Source organism: Mobula hypostoma, chromosome 10 (assembly GCF_963921235.1).
Source record: "Mobula hypostoma chromosome 10, sMobHyp1.1, whole genome shotgun sequence".
Classification (NCBI taxonomy): Eukaryota; Metazoa; Chordata; class Chondrichthyes; order Myliobatiformes; family Myliobatidae; genus Mobula; species Mobula hypostoma.
Window position 1 is genome coordinate 97503647 of NC_086106.1, and position 16283 is coordinate 97519929.

General features: G+C 39.9%; 1 protein-coding gene across 7 annotated transcripts in view; it reads left to right on the forward strand.

The window, feature by feature from the left end:
* Window positions 1-16283, forward strand: part of LOC134353064 (rho guanine nucleotide exchange factor 9) — a 314061-nt gene that overhangs the window by 141046 nt on the left and 156732 nt on the right. The window contains exon 1 of one of the 7 annotated variants that reach the window (XM_063060927.1): window positions 1974-1998. The exons of the other annotated variants lie outside the window; for them this stretch is intronic. The gene's annotated coding sequence lies outside the window, so the exon portion shown is untranslated. Of the gene's footprint in view, window positions 1-1973; window positions 1999-16283 lie in introns of those variants that run through there. 7 annotated transcript variants of the gene reach the window in all.

The window sequence follows — 16283 nt, forward strand, 5'->3', positions numbered from 1 at the left end:
TTCAAGCTGATAGGAAGGCAACTGTAATTCGAATAACAACGCATTACAACAGTGGTGTGCAGAAGAGCATCTCTGAAAGCACAACTCCTTGAACCTTGAAAAGGATGAGCTACAGCAGCAGAAGACCACAAACATACAGACGTACTGGCATTGGCCACGTAATATGCAGCCACTGAGTGTACGTCAAAAAATTACAAACAGCTAAAGATAATGGATGAACTTGCTTCTTCTTATGTTTCCATCTTTGAATATTTCAGCCAGCCACAGTCCCATTGAGATACTCGTATCTTCCCCCAACTTGTATCCTCATGGTGTTGAAATCCAAGAATGGGTTACCAGTGTAGAAGACACCATCGGAAGTTGGTGATGAGGACTGTTCAACCATAACTTTAATAAGTGGAGCATCACAGGAAGTGGATTTGGAATTTTCTGCTTTGCTTTTTGCTTTAAATTAGGAGCTCAGGATGACAATATCTTATGGCATATATGTCCTTCCCCAACCTGAAAATGTTGCCCTGCTAATTGTTGGGCAACACGTTTGTACGTGCCAATGGCTATTATAATGTTGATGTAGGCATCAGGAGTATCTGAGGTACAAACAGTATATGAAGATAAATATGCCAGCTGAGAATAAATTTATTTATTTAGTGATATAATGTGGCCCCTTGAGCTACGCTAGTCCAGCAACCCCAACAACCCCAGTAAATCGAAGGACAATTTACAGTGACCAGCTAACATACTCGGTACGTCCTTGGACTGTGGGAGGAAACCGGGGAAAATCCACACATTCTGCTGGGAGGACGTACCGATGGTGCTGGAATTGAACATTGAAACTCCGCCATCCTGAGCTGTAATAATGTTACGCTGACCGCTGTGCTACCGTGCACCCAATGTCGGCATTGGAACAAAGCAGAAATGCGGGAAGAACACAGCCAGTCAATCAGCGTCTGTGGAAAGAGGAAACAGCTAACGTTCCAGATCAGATCAATTACCCTTCCTTAATCCAAAACATCGGCAGATTTCTCTTCCTGCTTGAGCGGCTGAGTTCATTCATTATTTCTGTTTTTGTTTCAGATTTCAGCACCTACAGTTTGCTTTCCGTTAATGGCAGTTGGATTTCTAGTTGGGAATTATTGGTGGGAGTGCTGGTGCAATGGGTGGGATCAGCAGCTGGAAGATCAAGACCTGGAATGAGCCATGAGAAGGGATGCTGTTTGCCAGGTTGTCTATCAGGAGGTCAAGACCTTGTAGTGCAGTGGTGTAAGATTTGCCTTGGAAGTTTCTAGTTGCTGTGGGGAGTCAGCGAGATGGGGCTCAGGGTATCAGAGGGTTGGGGTAGAGGAGCTCAGGGAACCAGGTCTGTGATCTGTGTCTCAGGAGTGCCTGGAACCTCAGAAGCTTGTAGGGTCAGGAGAGGAGATTGGATTCTTGTGGGGGCATAGAAGTGTGGTGGGTACATGTGTGGGTAAAGATTGGTGATCAGTGCCGATCTTTCTTGGAACATCAGGGCCTATTTTCCTTGATGATTCTGCACAGTGATTGGCATCACTTGAAGCACTTCTTGCATAGAAAAAGCAAATCAAACTGCCTGTTATAACTTCCAGAGTGGTGTAAGCTGACCCAAGTATTCCATTATACTTCAAGGTAAGTCATTATCTGGTTACGTGATGCTAAAATAAATAGCAGCGTGCAATCAATTTCCAGACAACTGTTTGCACCTCAGTTTTTTCTTACTGCCGCCCTGGGACTTTTAAAATTAAAGTTCCTTATTGCTTTGTGACTTATCTATTAAAAGATGAAATGATTTCCAATGTTATTGTATGAATACTTAAATTGGTAAATTGGTTTATTATTGACTGAGGTACAGTGGAAAACATGTCTTGTCTACAGATTAATTTATTAAAACCGTGCATTGAGGTAGAGCAAAGTAAAACAATAACAGAGTGCAGAATATATGTGCTACTGCAGAGAGGAAGAGCAGCGCAGGTTGACAGTGAGGTAGGTTGTAATATGTCTATATCAAAACCCGTATTGTTTGTTTAATAGAAGCATGAACAAATTTATTTTAATTGGATTAAAACCTCTGCCAAGATTGCAGAGAAAGCAATCTGGGACAAACATATTCAGTACTCAATATTAATCATTGCCAAATGGAGTTTCTATCCTTTAACCATCAGTCAGCACTTTAATCTGTAGCATTTTATCTTAGTTTGTTAATACGAGTTTTTAAAATCATGAATTATAAAACTAGTCCACAGTACAAGAAGAAGTGCCATTTTTCTATACATTCAGGATGATTACTCTTCAAATAATTCACTAAGCTAATATTTTTCAAGGAATACAATGACTTTAGAAAAAATTATTCAATTTCTGGATGTTAGGAGCATTTAGTGTGTTACAGTAGAACTTTCAACATATTATTCAAAAAATATTGTAATCCCAATACACATGATGAGGCACAGCCATGTGTAAAGAATAATAACACTTTCAGAAAGGAAGAAAGACTCTGTGGTATTTTATTTCAGAAATTATTGGAATATTTAATGTGAAACTCAGCTATTTTCTACTTTCAAAAATCTGCGTTTATTCATTAAATCCTCAGTCATTTTCCAGAGAAACACATTTAAATTCTTTCAAAACTTCTTTTCAATGAAAAGCACTTTGCAATTGATATGCTTAAAGTTCATAATTATGAAACAACTTGTTCTTTATTTTAAAATAATACTATTAGAAAGTAATAAATTGATGAATGATCTCTACAGATTTCCAGATTCTTCAATTCTGGTGTCACTGATTTTGCTCAACCCTACATACTTATGAACAAGCTCTCACAACATTATTAAATTCTGAAGTCCAACATATGTATATTGTTTTTATGTTTTTTATTATGTTCTTTATGCTTATTTTAATATAGCAACAGATCTTGAATAGCAATCATTTTGTTCTCCTTTACATTCATCTAAGGAAGAATGACAATAAGCGATCTTGGAGCTTGAATATATTCATTCCTATGAATGCAAGAACTAGTTTCCCCCCTCTCTTTCTCACACTCTATTTCCACTTTCAATTATTGTTCTTTCTTATCAATCTTATGTGCCTTAGATGTCATTCAGTACAATACTGTGAATGTATAATTATCATAACAAGTGATTTTTATGTAATCTCTGAATAATGGACAAAAGTGAAGATAAAAATGGAACCCATTCATCACTCAAGGATGGCCTGTATTAATCAGTTCTTCAGCTGTCTAGACTGTAAATCATGGAATTTCCAGTTTGAACATATTGTCATTAATCTCTTTAAAGCTTACCTCTTTGGCCAAGCTTAGAGTCATCCACTAATGTTTGCCACACTGATTAGACTCCTGTGAAATTCTATATTTTGCAGTATTATTTACAGTAAATGCAAGGTTGTGACTTTGATGCATCTACCAATGCCATGGTACATACTTCCCTTAACTGACCTTAAATATCCTGATGTTGTCCCTACTGCTGAACCGATGGCCAATGGCAGGCAGCCACTGTTAACTACTGAAGGGGCATTCCAACACATGGGGCCTAAAGGATGGTACCTAGGCAAAGAGAATGTGAGAAGAGAAGACAGTTTGGGGGGGAATAGAGAGTACTTGCTGACAACAGTTACAAGGCTAGAAGAGGCCATGATGATAGGAACAAATATAACCAAGAAGTAAGTTCAACACAGAAATTCTGAATTTGAGGTTTTGTTAATCTGAAGCCTTGAAAGACCATAAGGCTTCATTTGATGACTGTGTAGGACTTGGTTCTGGATGGTCCATAGGCAGCAGAATTTTGGATGAGCTAAGATGAAAATGAAGAAGCTGAGAGTAGACAGGAAAAGACTGGAAACATTAAGGTTAAAGTTGACAAATGCAAGGATGTATGTTTAAGGACATAGTCACCCGCTTCCTTCACTTACCCATCTCCATGAGTGCTGGGAGCAATGGTGTTGGCGATAGAAATTACATGATATTGAAAATTAATAGAATGAATGTGACACTAGCTGCTTTAGCCTGAGACAAATGATAGAAGTTTCTTGTTGCAACCAGAAATGAGTGCTGCTCTTCCCCAGTGTTCATCTGAAGGGTATTTAAATTTATCCAGGACAGGGATTATTGAGACAGTACAGTGTGGAAAGAGTTAATGGAAAGATAGACTTGCAGCCAGTCGGTGCTCATGCGATGTCCAATGGCAGAACCCATTTGTAAGGATGATGTCACCAAAAAATACAACACATGAATAACAAAGCAGTGGCATCTAAAGATAGATCCTTTCGGGAGTCCATCACACATATCACTGCAGTAATGTGAGATGGAGGAGGTGGTATTGCTGGGGCTATGTTTGGATTATTAGGAGTGAGGTCAAGTGAGGCAATCCGACTGAGCTAGATTCCAATGAAGAAAGTTGTATAATGATGTAATGATGATAGTTGACCATCTGAAAAGCCGTAGTGCAACTAAAGAAGATCGAGGAAGATAAGAAAATGGGAATGTCATAATCAATTTATGCATGCACGCAAAATTTCTGGCTTGTTTTTAGTTTCTTACAAAATAGTCAGGTTGTTGATTGTGAGCAATGAAACAGAAATTTTGCACTCAGCTGTGGAAGACATCTCTCAATAGAGTTTCAAAATGCAAACACGAGGAAATCTGCAGATGCTGGGATTTCAAACAATACACATAAAAGTTGCTGGTGAATGCAGCAGGCCAGGCTGTCCTGATGAAGGGTCTCAGCCCAAAACATCGACTGTACCTCTTCCTATAGGTGCTGCCTGGCCTGCTGCGTTCACTCTCAATAGAGTTTGTAATGTATGTAGTGTCTCTGTTCATTTGAGTTCACATGAATGAGGTTTGAACAGGAGATAAAAGCAGATGATGCTAGAAGTATTCTGCATTGGTTGAGGTCATCAGTTTGAAGCATTGAGTCTCTTCCTCTGTCCACAGATGCTGCTTGAACTGATAAGTATTTCTCTCAATTGCTCTTGATATTTGAATTGAAATGTGTGTATTAGAAACGTTGTGATAGAGAGCAATTTAGACTCATTCAAGCAGTTTTATTATTCTGCCTTTTTATTGTTTGAATTCACAACCTATGACAATAAACAATAGGTACAGGAGTAGGCCATTCGGCCCTTCGAGCCAGGACCACCATTCACTGTGATCATGGCTGATCATCCACAATCAGTATCCAGTTCCTGCCTTATCCCCATAACCTTTGATTCTGCTATCTTTAAGAGCTCTATCCATCTCTTTCTTGAAAGCATCCAGAGACTTGGCCTCCACAGCCTTCTGGGGCAGAGCATTCCATATATCCACCACTCTCTGGGTGAAAAAGTTTTTTCTCAACTCCGTTCTAAATGGCCTACCCCTTATTCTTAAACTGTGGCCTCTGGTTCTGGACTCACCCATCAGCGGGAACATGCTTCCTGCCTGCAGCGTGTCCAATCCCTTAATAATCTTACATGTTTCAATAAGATCCCCTCTCAGCCTTCTGAATTCAAGAATATACAAGCCCAGTCGCTCCAATCTTTCGACATATGACAGTCCCGCCATCCCGGGCATTAACCTTATGAACCTACGCTGCAGTCCCTCAATAGCAAGAATGTCCTTCCTCAAATTTGGAGACCAAAACTGCACACAGTACTCCAGGTGTGGTCTCACCAGGGCCCTGTACAGCTGCAGAAGGACCTCTTTGCTCTTATTCTCAATTCCCCTTGTTATGAAGGCCAGCATGCTATTAGCTTTCTTCACTGCCTGTTGTACTTGCAGGCTTGCTTTCAGTGACTGATGTACAAGAACACCTAGATCTCGTTGTGCTTCCCCTTTTCCTAACTTGACTCCATTTAGATAATAATCTGCCTTCCTGTTCTTACCACCAAAGTGGATAACCTCGCATTTATCCACATTAAACTGCATCTGCCATGCATCTGCCCACTCACCCTGCCTTTCCAAGTCACCCTGCATTCTCATAACATCCTCCTCACATTTCACACTGCCACCCAGCTTTGTGTCATCGGCAAATTTGCTAATGTTACTTTTAATTCCCTCATCTAAATCATTAATATATATTGTAAACAGCTGTGCTGTTTACAGCACTGAACCCTGTGGTACCCCACTGGTCACCGCCTGCCATTCCGAAAGGGACCCATTAATCGCTACTCTTCGTTTTCTGTCAACCAGCCAATTTTCAAACCATGTCAGTACTCCGCTCCCAATACCATGTGCCCTAATTTTGCCCACTAATCTCCTATGTGGGACTTTATCAAAGGCTTTCTGAAAGTCCAGGTACACTACATCCACTGGCTCTCCCTTGTCCATTTTCATAGTTACATCCTCAAAAAATCCCAGAAGATTAGTCAAGCACAATTTCCCCTTCGTAAATCCATGCTGACTCGGACCGATCCTGTTACTGCTATCCAGATGTGTCGTAATTTCATCTTTTATAATTGACTCCAGCATCTTTCCCACCACCGACGTCAGGCTGACCGGTCTATAATTCCCTGTTTTCTCTCTTCCTCCCTGGTGCTTAACCAAACCATCTAGCTTACAGTCCCGGAAAGGTATAGCACTGAAACAGGTCCTTTGGCTCATTTAGTCCGTGCTGATCCATTTAAACTGCCTAGCTTGTTATTCTTAAGTCAGCCCATCAGTTTCAGAAGGTCAGTCCTTCTTTGGCGAATGTGTACTAAAGTGCATTATTAATGAATTTCATGATTCAAGCCTGAACTGTTCATGGCTGTGCTGTCTGGCCTCGCTTTCTTATTTTTTTTAGTTAATGTAGCTATGTCAATTGATTTCAACTTTAATCCTTTTGCAGGTGGTCCATTAAGAATCTACGGCCATTAGTATAGCTTAGAGATTTTGTACAAGTACTGAATATTAGAAGCAAATAGCCATGTGTAAAAGGTAATTCCATCAGAAAGTAAGAGTCTCACCTTTCTTGGAAGTTCCATAAGCCTAACTCAGCTCTTATATGCTTGAAATTTTACTTTCTAAAGATGTATTAAGGAATAGAACATAAAAATGTTTGATCTTTTAGCTCAAATACCATTCTTGTTCCCTGTGTCCAATAAGCTTTCATTGCTCAAGTATCTAGAAATCTACCATCCTTATTTTGAATGAAATCAGTGACTTTGCCTCCACTACCCACTGGGGAAGACAGTCCCAAAGCAGCAACACTCTCTGAGTGACGAAATATATTCACATTTAGTCGTAAATGGTCCATCTCTTATTTTAAGACTCTAATCCCAGTTTCTAGATTCCCTAGCTGGGGAAATGTTCTCTCTGCGTCTATCCTGTCAAGCTTTGTAGAAGTTTTGGGTTTCAATCATGTCACCCTTCACTCTAGAAGTATCAAGTCCAAATTGACTCGGCCTCTCCATATAACATAAATTTGGCATTCCCAGATCTAGTTTAGTGAGTTTTTGCGGACTTCCTCTGAAGTGAGTATATCTTCTTCTAGTTATGTGAACCTTCAGTGACATGCGTCCTAGGGCACCCAAATCCCTTTTAAATCAAGATTTCTCAATCTTTTATCAATTTAAAGAACATTAAATATTTCTATTTTATCTACCTAAGTAGATAATCTCACATTTTCTATATGCCATTGGATCCAAAATTGGAAGGCTGATTGGAAACAGAGAGTAGTAGTGGAGGTCTTTATAGGGTAGATGGTCAGAATCATTTTTCCCAGGGCAGGTGAGAAAGATGGGGTTTGAGGTGAATGGAGACAAAGGAGATCTGAGCAGTAAGAATCGGTTTATTTGTTTTTTTTATTTTCTAGTGTCTCTGCCAATACCTTATCTCCAATACCATGTGCAATAAACTTGTCCAGCAACCTGCTGTGTGGGAATTTATAGAAAATCCATATACGCCATCACCACTGACTATACCTCTCCTATCTTAGTAGGTACAGTGCATCCTCAAAGAGCTCTGATAGATTAAACCAAATATGATTTCCCATTCAGAAATCCATGCCAAATCGTAGTGTTCTAATATCACATCTAAGTATCCTGATATCACATCTTTTTTTTATACGGATAACCTGATTTACCCTATTACCAATATTAGGCGATGGGTTGATGCTTCAAGGTTGTCTCTCTTTCTCTCATTTCTTAAATAATAGAGTCACGTTTGCTGTCTTCCAGTATGCAGGAGTCACCTGCAGGATGAAGATTAAGCAGTCAGCTTCAAGTTCAACCACCTGTGATCTCAATCCAACTATTGAATAGTCTTCAGAACTTGTCTAATTTAAATATCATCAGCTCTTTTCTAGTTATTCTTCTTGAATCAGAGTTAATGATCCTTTGATTGTTCGTACAATATTACATGATTTTCGTCTCATTGCACAAATTCTATAGCCTTAAAGCATTTGAAGCTTACAAAAAAAATGGGCCATCTCCAAACAAAATAAAGAGATGTTGCACAAGAATAGAGTTCTTCAGCAATGTTGCTGGAGTGAGAACAGTTAAAGATCAAAGGTTCATTCAGTACTGATTAAAATGTATTAATCCAGTGGTCCCCAACCTCCGGGCCTCGGACCAATACCGGTCCGTGAAGCATGCAGGGGTGCAGCAGTAGCTGGAACGCACCCAGCACATCTTTAAGAAAAAAGCCAAAATAAACAAGCTAATTAATTAGGTGCCACCTGGCACGTAAATATCGGCCATCTGGATTGGGGACCACTGTATTAATCCATTACTGACATTCTGAACTTTGTTATGAAGAATGTCAAAGAGGTCTGGTTTAAATGTATAATACCATACATTGTCCAAGAATCAAAGTGTAGTCCACTAAGCCCCAAACCATGCACTACCTCAAACATATCTTGATGTAGGAGTACTGGAAAACATATTGTTGCTTCTTGAACCTCAGAGATTGGCACAGTTTCAGGAATATAGCTCAACATCACAGGATAAGCTCAGACTTGGACTGCTTGCTATTTCAATGGTGCAAATAAGTTATGAAGTATAGCCTAGAATTTGGAAATTTGGTGTGCTGAACTGGGTTTTGTGTAGTGATAACATCCATCTGCTTTTTCTTGCACAAAATAGTGGAATTCAGAAATTTGAGAAAGCATTGGGATTGTTTCAGCCAATAAATATGACTAAAGCAAGATCTTAGCCGTCACAGGAAACTGCAGATGCTGGGAACGCACAAAGAAGCTGAAGTAAGTCAATGGGCCAGGAGGGAAATGGACAGTTAAAGTTTCAGTTGCGACCCTTCATCAGGACCCATACCTGACTGGATAGGACCTAAATGAATGCAACAGCTGACAGTTTTGTGCACATCAATTACTGACGGGCATATTCCCCGGGGCAACTAGATATCAACAACACACAATAAGGCTGTCATGAAAGAAAAGAAAGAAAATCTAGGGATTTAGCAAACAAGTGATGTGTATGTGTGCTGGCAACTAGGAGACCAACAGGGCAACGACAGTGAGAGCCCATCGGAGAAGGTCACAGCTCTCACATTCTCAGGTGTGAGAATGCCTACTCAGTTGAAAAGAATGCTGACATTTTTTTAAAGACCTCATTATATATGTCAGGGTGATCTACATGGCAGTGAAAACAGCTATACTGAGCCTGTTCAGCAATAGATCAGTGGCTCAGTGCAGGATATCCTTTAAAAGAAGATATCAAGAATTACTATTACTGGTCAAAGTTGATAGAGCGTTGGCTGATTGGCAGGAAACGGAGAGTGGGAATAAAGGGATTCCATTCTGGTTGGCTGCCAGTTACCAGTGGTGTTCCACAGGGGTCCGTGTTGGGGCCGCTTCTTTTTACATTGTACATCAACAATTTGGATTATGGGATAGATGGCTTTGTGGCTAAGTTTGCTGATGATACAAAGATACAAAGGGGCCAGTAATGCTGAGGAAACAGGGAGTCTGCAGAGAGACTTGGATAGATTGGGAGAATGGGCAAAGAAGTGGCAAATGAAATACAATGTTGGAAAGTGTATGTTCATGCACTTTGGTAGAAGAAATAAATGGGCAGACTATTATTTAAATGGGGAGAGAATTTAAAGTTCTGAGATGCAATGGGACTTGGGAGTCCTCGTGCAGGATACCCTTAAGGTTAACCTCCAGGTTGAGTCGGTGGTGAAGAAGGCGAATGCAATGTTGGCATTCATTTCTAGAGGAATAGATTATAGGAGCAGGGATGTGATGTTGAGGCTCTATAAGGCACTGGTAAGACCTCACTTGGAGTACTATGTGCAGCTTTGGTCTCCTTATTTAAGAAAGGATGTGCTGACGTTGGAGAGGGTTCAGAGAAGATTCACTAGAATGATTCCGGGAATGAGAGAGTTAACAAATGACGAACGTTTGACTGCTCTTGGACTGTACTCCTTGGGGTTTAGAAGAATGAGGGTGGACCTCGTAGAAGCATTTCGAATGTTGAAAGGCATGGACAGAGTGGATGTGGCAAAGTTGTTTCCCATGGTGGGGGAGTCTAGTATGAGAGGGCATGACCTAAGGATTAAAGGGCGCCCATTCAGAACAGAGATGTGAAGAAATTTTTTTAGCCAGAGGGTGGTGAATCTGTGGAACTTGCTGCCATGGGCAGCAGTGGAGGTCAAGTGATTGGGTGTATTTAAGGCAGAGATTGATAGGTATCTGAGTAACCAGGGCATCAAAGATTATGGTGAGAGGGCGGGGGAGTGAGACTAAATGGGAGAATGGATCAGCTCATGATGAAATGGCGGAGCAGACTCGATGGGCCGAATGGCCAACTTCCACTCCTTTGTCTTATGGTCTTATGGTCTATTTGTCATCTATTTGCCCATGAATAACCTGTGATTTGTGGTATTATTAAGCACTGTACATAGAGAGGTATGGTTGCTTGCATTGAGATCTATTGTTCAACAGATTCTTTGGAAAAAGCATCTTTCTATTCAGGAGTTCCTTATTGCCTTGCCATTAATGCTTCCATCCTCCACTTCGCTCAGAGATGTAGCATGTGGAGTTCAGCTAGGGTGTCCACTGATGACCCAGCTTATCTCCTGCGCCTCTTGCTCCAACTATACTTCACCCTGCATTTCATTTCCCCCAAGTATGCTGCTCCCCCTCTGGCCACTGTCTTCCGATGAATGCACTGTGCAGCATGCCTCACATGGATGATGAAATCTTTGCAGCCATTGATCATGTACTGCAGGGTGACCTGGACAGAAGACTAATAGTAGTTCTATCAGTTCTGCTGTTTTTCATAGCTGTCATTGTATTGGCAGGTGGTTTCTAGGGTAGGACTGTGAGAGTGTGTAACCATTATCTCTAAAACAGCTGGACAGTGCAAGTCATGCAAAACATCTGGCAGCTTTGTCTGAGAGTTGTGAGGGTAATCATGTGAATTTCACAGGAAATGGCATGCACTTAGGGAGTTCTTAGTATGATTCATTTTTCCCTGTATACCTAGTGAGTGGAAACCCTTCCTGTCAGTGTTATTAATGGAAGCCTAGGTTGAACCAAAGATTTTCAATTTATGTTGGCATGGGTGGAAGTGGACAAATAATGATGCCATTAGAAGTATATCTGATTCTGGAAAAGATTCAGATGCACAAACCTGCCCTGAAGTGATTAACTCAATTTCTCAATGGCTACTATTTCACTCTGAAATGATCACTGGTGAGCTATGACCTGTATTAAATATCATTTATGCATGATTTGTGCTTACAAAATAAGTGCTTACAATCCAAATTCCAGGGTCAGTTTCTTTCTTTGTTAGTCTGGTTAGACAAGAGTAATTCTCTTTGTAAACTGTCATGTCATTATCTGTTTGAATTGCCAAGCGACAGAAGGCGAAATCTATTCTCATCATGTTGTAATAATTGTAGTTCTGTCTCCCCAGAGGTAAAAAATTTGATCAAACTTTCTTTGAACTTTCTGTTTGGATCAATGTCTGCTGTCCTCCTTGACTCGTAGTTTTTTTCTTAATGAGTAGAGTGATTAAAAAGCTTTTTGTCTGGTTTGAGGGTAAACCAGACAGGCAGACAATTAAAATTGATCAGGAAGTATACCTGAATACAGCTCATAACTTTTTTTTCTTAGACTGCTTGGTTTAATCTGTTGAGAGTGGATAGAAGGGACATGCAAAGTGGCAGTATTATTTTTGTAATAATGCTAATTGAGTTCCACTTTCTAAGGTCTGACTGCTCTTCTGGTTCCTTGAGTGGTGAATCCCATCAGGTCATTATAGGAAGAAGCATCAAATAAATGTCCATTCACTATAGAGCCAGGAGCTTATAAATGCTTCTGCAGTCCAAACAATGTTCAGGCCGCTTTTTGTCTGTATCCACTCCATCCTGATCTTAAGAGCTTCCATAACCATCTCATCTGAGTTGCACAGACTGAATTTGGCAATGATCAAGACTATCAGACAGCCTGACATTCAATCATTATTTATTAGTTTGCTGTTACTTACTATAATAACCCCTGAACTCCTCTCAACTTCATGTTGTCAAGGAGAGAGAAGTTTTGCTCAGCAGGTGAATTAAAAAGGTATTTTGCATCAGTCTTCATAACAAAGAACATGCAGTAAATAGTATCCCAGAAAGAACTGAATAATTAGGAATTGGAAAGAAGGGAACATTCTGGAAAATTACAATCAGCAAGCATACATGAATAATTTGAAATATCATCATGATATTTCAAATGAAATAGTCAACTTAAATAGGCAGTGGAAACAAAGTCTTTGAATATATTTAAGTTGCTAGTTGTTGGAGTTGTAGTCCAGCAGCAATGTAGTTCCTTTATTCAAAGAGAGAGAGAGAGAGCCTGACATCAAGAAAATTCAGTCCAGTCATCTGAGCATCTGTCTAAGGAGAATGATGAATGTGAATACTGTATTTGTGACATTATAGCACTAAAGGCATTTAAGCTTAATCAAAACATTTTTGTGGAAAGCAAGTTATGTATAACTGATTTATTAAAGGTTTTGAAAGATGTAACTTGCTGTGGATAAAGGGGAACTGGTAAAAGCACTATACTTAGGTGTAGGAGGTAGCATATTGGCATATATGGATGATCTGAAGTATCATCATGTGGAAATAAAGTCTTTGAATATATTTAAGACAGAGTTAGATAGGTAATAAGTAATGAGCTGAAACATCACAATTAGTAGTTGCAGCCCAAATCTAATCTGCCACAATATTATCAAATAGCAGTGAAGAATTGAGGGGCTGATTAGCACAGTCATTCTCCTAATTCACATTATCTGCCATATCTGCTTTCCAGTTAAATTCAAGCACGAAGCAAAATAAGTAGTTGGTGACTCTTCCAGAGAAGTACAGAGAGGTATCTGCCCCATTGATTTCTATTTCTCTTTCCTGAATGCATTGAGTACTCACAACTTTTTGTTATTCTCTTGATCTTTCCTCAGGGGCTATTATTCATTAAGTGTGAGCCTTGACAGTAAACCCACAAGTATTTTTCAAAGGTGTCATGGGTAACATAGGGCAAGCCAGAAAATCATTTAATTTGCCTCATGTGGCCACTGTGCAATATAACTGATTATCTAATGGAAATTTTGAGGCGATAAATGATCCTATGCAAAAGTCTCTTTCAGCTTAAGGAGCTAAAGATGTGTTTCAATTGTACTCACTCAATTTTTCAGTCTCAGAAGTTCTATCTGCACTCTGCATATCAAAATGAAAAATAGGATGAATTGAGAATCTTGACTAGTGCCATGCTCTAGAGAGATTCTCTAAGAAGTAGCTCATTGCACTGTAATAAATAGTCTGTTTTCGTACTTCTGATAAATATTACTGCATTTGCTGAGTGTAACTGTTGGAAGGGGCTCTACTTTTACGTTTTATTTCTGCCAGTACTTTCCTTCCTAATTTTTTGGTGTCATTGCTATTATTGAGCACCATACAATTGATGAAATTGGGGGTCCCTTGGAGCATTGCAACAGTGCAGACAAAGGGAAGACAAGCTGATCATGGGCTGAGTATATTGAATAATGCCTGAAAGGTTTAGCTGGTATTGATTTCCCCGGAGACTTGCATTTATGAAACCTACTAGCTTAAATCTGTCTTATATTCCTTACCTTATATACCTTATATTCCGTCTGGGTAGCCTCCAACCTGATGGCATGAACATTGACTTCTCTAACTTCCGCTAGGCCCCACCTCCCCCTCGTACCCCATCTGTTACTCATTTTTATGCACACATTCTTTCTCTCATTCTCCTTTTTCTCCCTCTGTCCCTCTGAATATACCTCTTGCCCATCCTCTGGGTCACCCCCCCCCCCTGTCTTTCTTCCCGGACCTCCTGTCCCATGATCCTCTCGTATCCCCTTTTGCCTATCACCTGTCCAGCTCTCGGCTCTATCCCTCCCCCTCCTGTCTTCTCCTATCATTTTGCATCTCCCCCTCCCCCTCCAGCTTTCAAATCCCTTACTCACTCTTCCTTCAGTTAGTCCTGACGAAGGGTCTCGGCCTGAAACGTCGACTGCGCCTCTTCCTATAGATGCTGCTTGGCCTGCTGCGTTCACCAGCAACTTTGATGTGTGTTGCTTGAATTTCCAGCATCTACAGAATTCCTGTTGTTTGAGCTTAAATCTGACATGGAAAATGCCCATCATGGTGTGCAAAGATTGAGCCACAGCCTTTGTTGTGCTTTGGCTTGTTGCTATGGCATACTGAGACAGGCAAGGAAATAATAATGTTTGGATTGTAACACAATAGCCATGACTCTTTTGGCACAAGGTGTGGGCAGAACACTGCCAGTACTGTACATGCCACTGATGGATGTAAATTTCTGTAAGATTTTCCCCATCTGTTTCACTAGTTCCAAGTATTTCTCCTGAGTGCCTGCCCAATGATCTCTAATCTTCCTTGCTGATGCAGAGTGAAAACCTGAGGTCTGGGGTTTCTCCAGTTGCGTTGGTTTGTTGACTTCAATTGTAGGCCATATTTTTAAAAGGAAACAGAGAAAATGGAAAATAGTGAAGAATTTTTTGACTCCTATATGTGAAATGAAATCAGAATCAGAATTAGCTTTATTATCACTGGCATATGTTGTGAAATTATTTGTTTTGCAGCAGCAGTACAGTGCAGTATGTAAAAAATTACCATAAGGTACAATAAGGAAGATATAGAAAGCTAATAAATAGGGCTAAAATAGTATTCGTAGGTTCATGGAACTTTCAGAAATCAGATGACAGCAGGGAAACAGGCATTTGTAAAAAATCCATCATCAGGGACCCACACCATTCGGGCCATGCTCTCTTCTTGCTGATGCTATTAGGAATGAAATATAGAAGCCTCAAGTCCCTCACCACCAGGTTCAGGAACAGTTATTACCCCTCAACCATCAGGCTCTTGAACCAAAGAGGATACCTACACTTACCTCAACACTGAACTGATTCCACAACCTATGGACGAACTATGAACTCTTTTTTTTCAGGACTCTGCAACTCATGTTCTCGATGTATATTGCTTAATTATTATTATCATTATTGTTACATTTTTTTCTGTTTTTTGTATTTTCCCAGCTTGCTGTCTGTTACACATTGGTTGCTTGTATTTGTTTTCATTGATTCTATTGTGTTTCTTTGTATTTACTGTGAACGCCTGCAAGAAAATGAACCTCAGGGTAGTATATGGTAACATATACTGTAGGTACTTTGCAATAAATTTACTGTGACCTTTGAGCATCCTCGGGATCCTGTACCTCTTCCGCGATGGTAGTAATGAGGCACCACCTTTGGAATATGTCCTTAACGGTGGGGAAGTGAGTGCCCGTGATGGAACTTGTAAACGCAGCTGTAAAAATGTATTTGTTAACGTATATAAAAACAAGTTAAACACAAATGTGAGCTGTTTGCTTTTTCCCTTTGTGATCATTTGTGTATTTCAGTGAAATACAGTACGTTCCTCAGATTATATGGGGAATGCAATTGGAGACATTTGTTATTTCATTGCAATTAATAGTCTCATGATATCAAGCCAGTATTCAAAGACTGGAACTTCCACTTCCTTTATTGAGATAGCTAAGTGTTAGGCTGAAGTCCAAAACTTTCTGATTTGATAGCTGGAATGCTGATAGAGAGCTGTGGTTCCCTAATGAAATGTCGAAAGCACTTACTACAATGGAACTTGTATGATCTAACTATTTCTTGTTTACTTCATCTACTCTGGTGAGATCATTGAATTGAAGAACCATGCAGAAATTGTTTGAGAGTATTAAGCATATTCCACTGGGTATAAACATGCTCCATCTTTTAAGTCAAATTTCTGTTGCCTTCCTTATGTTTATTCTGAA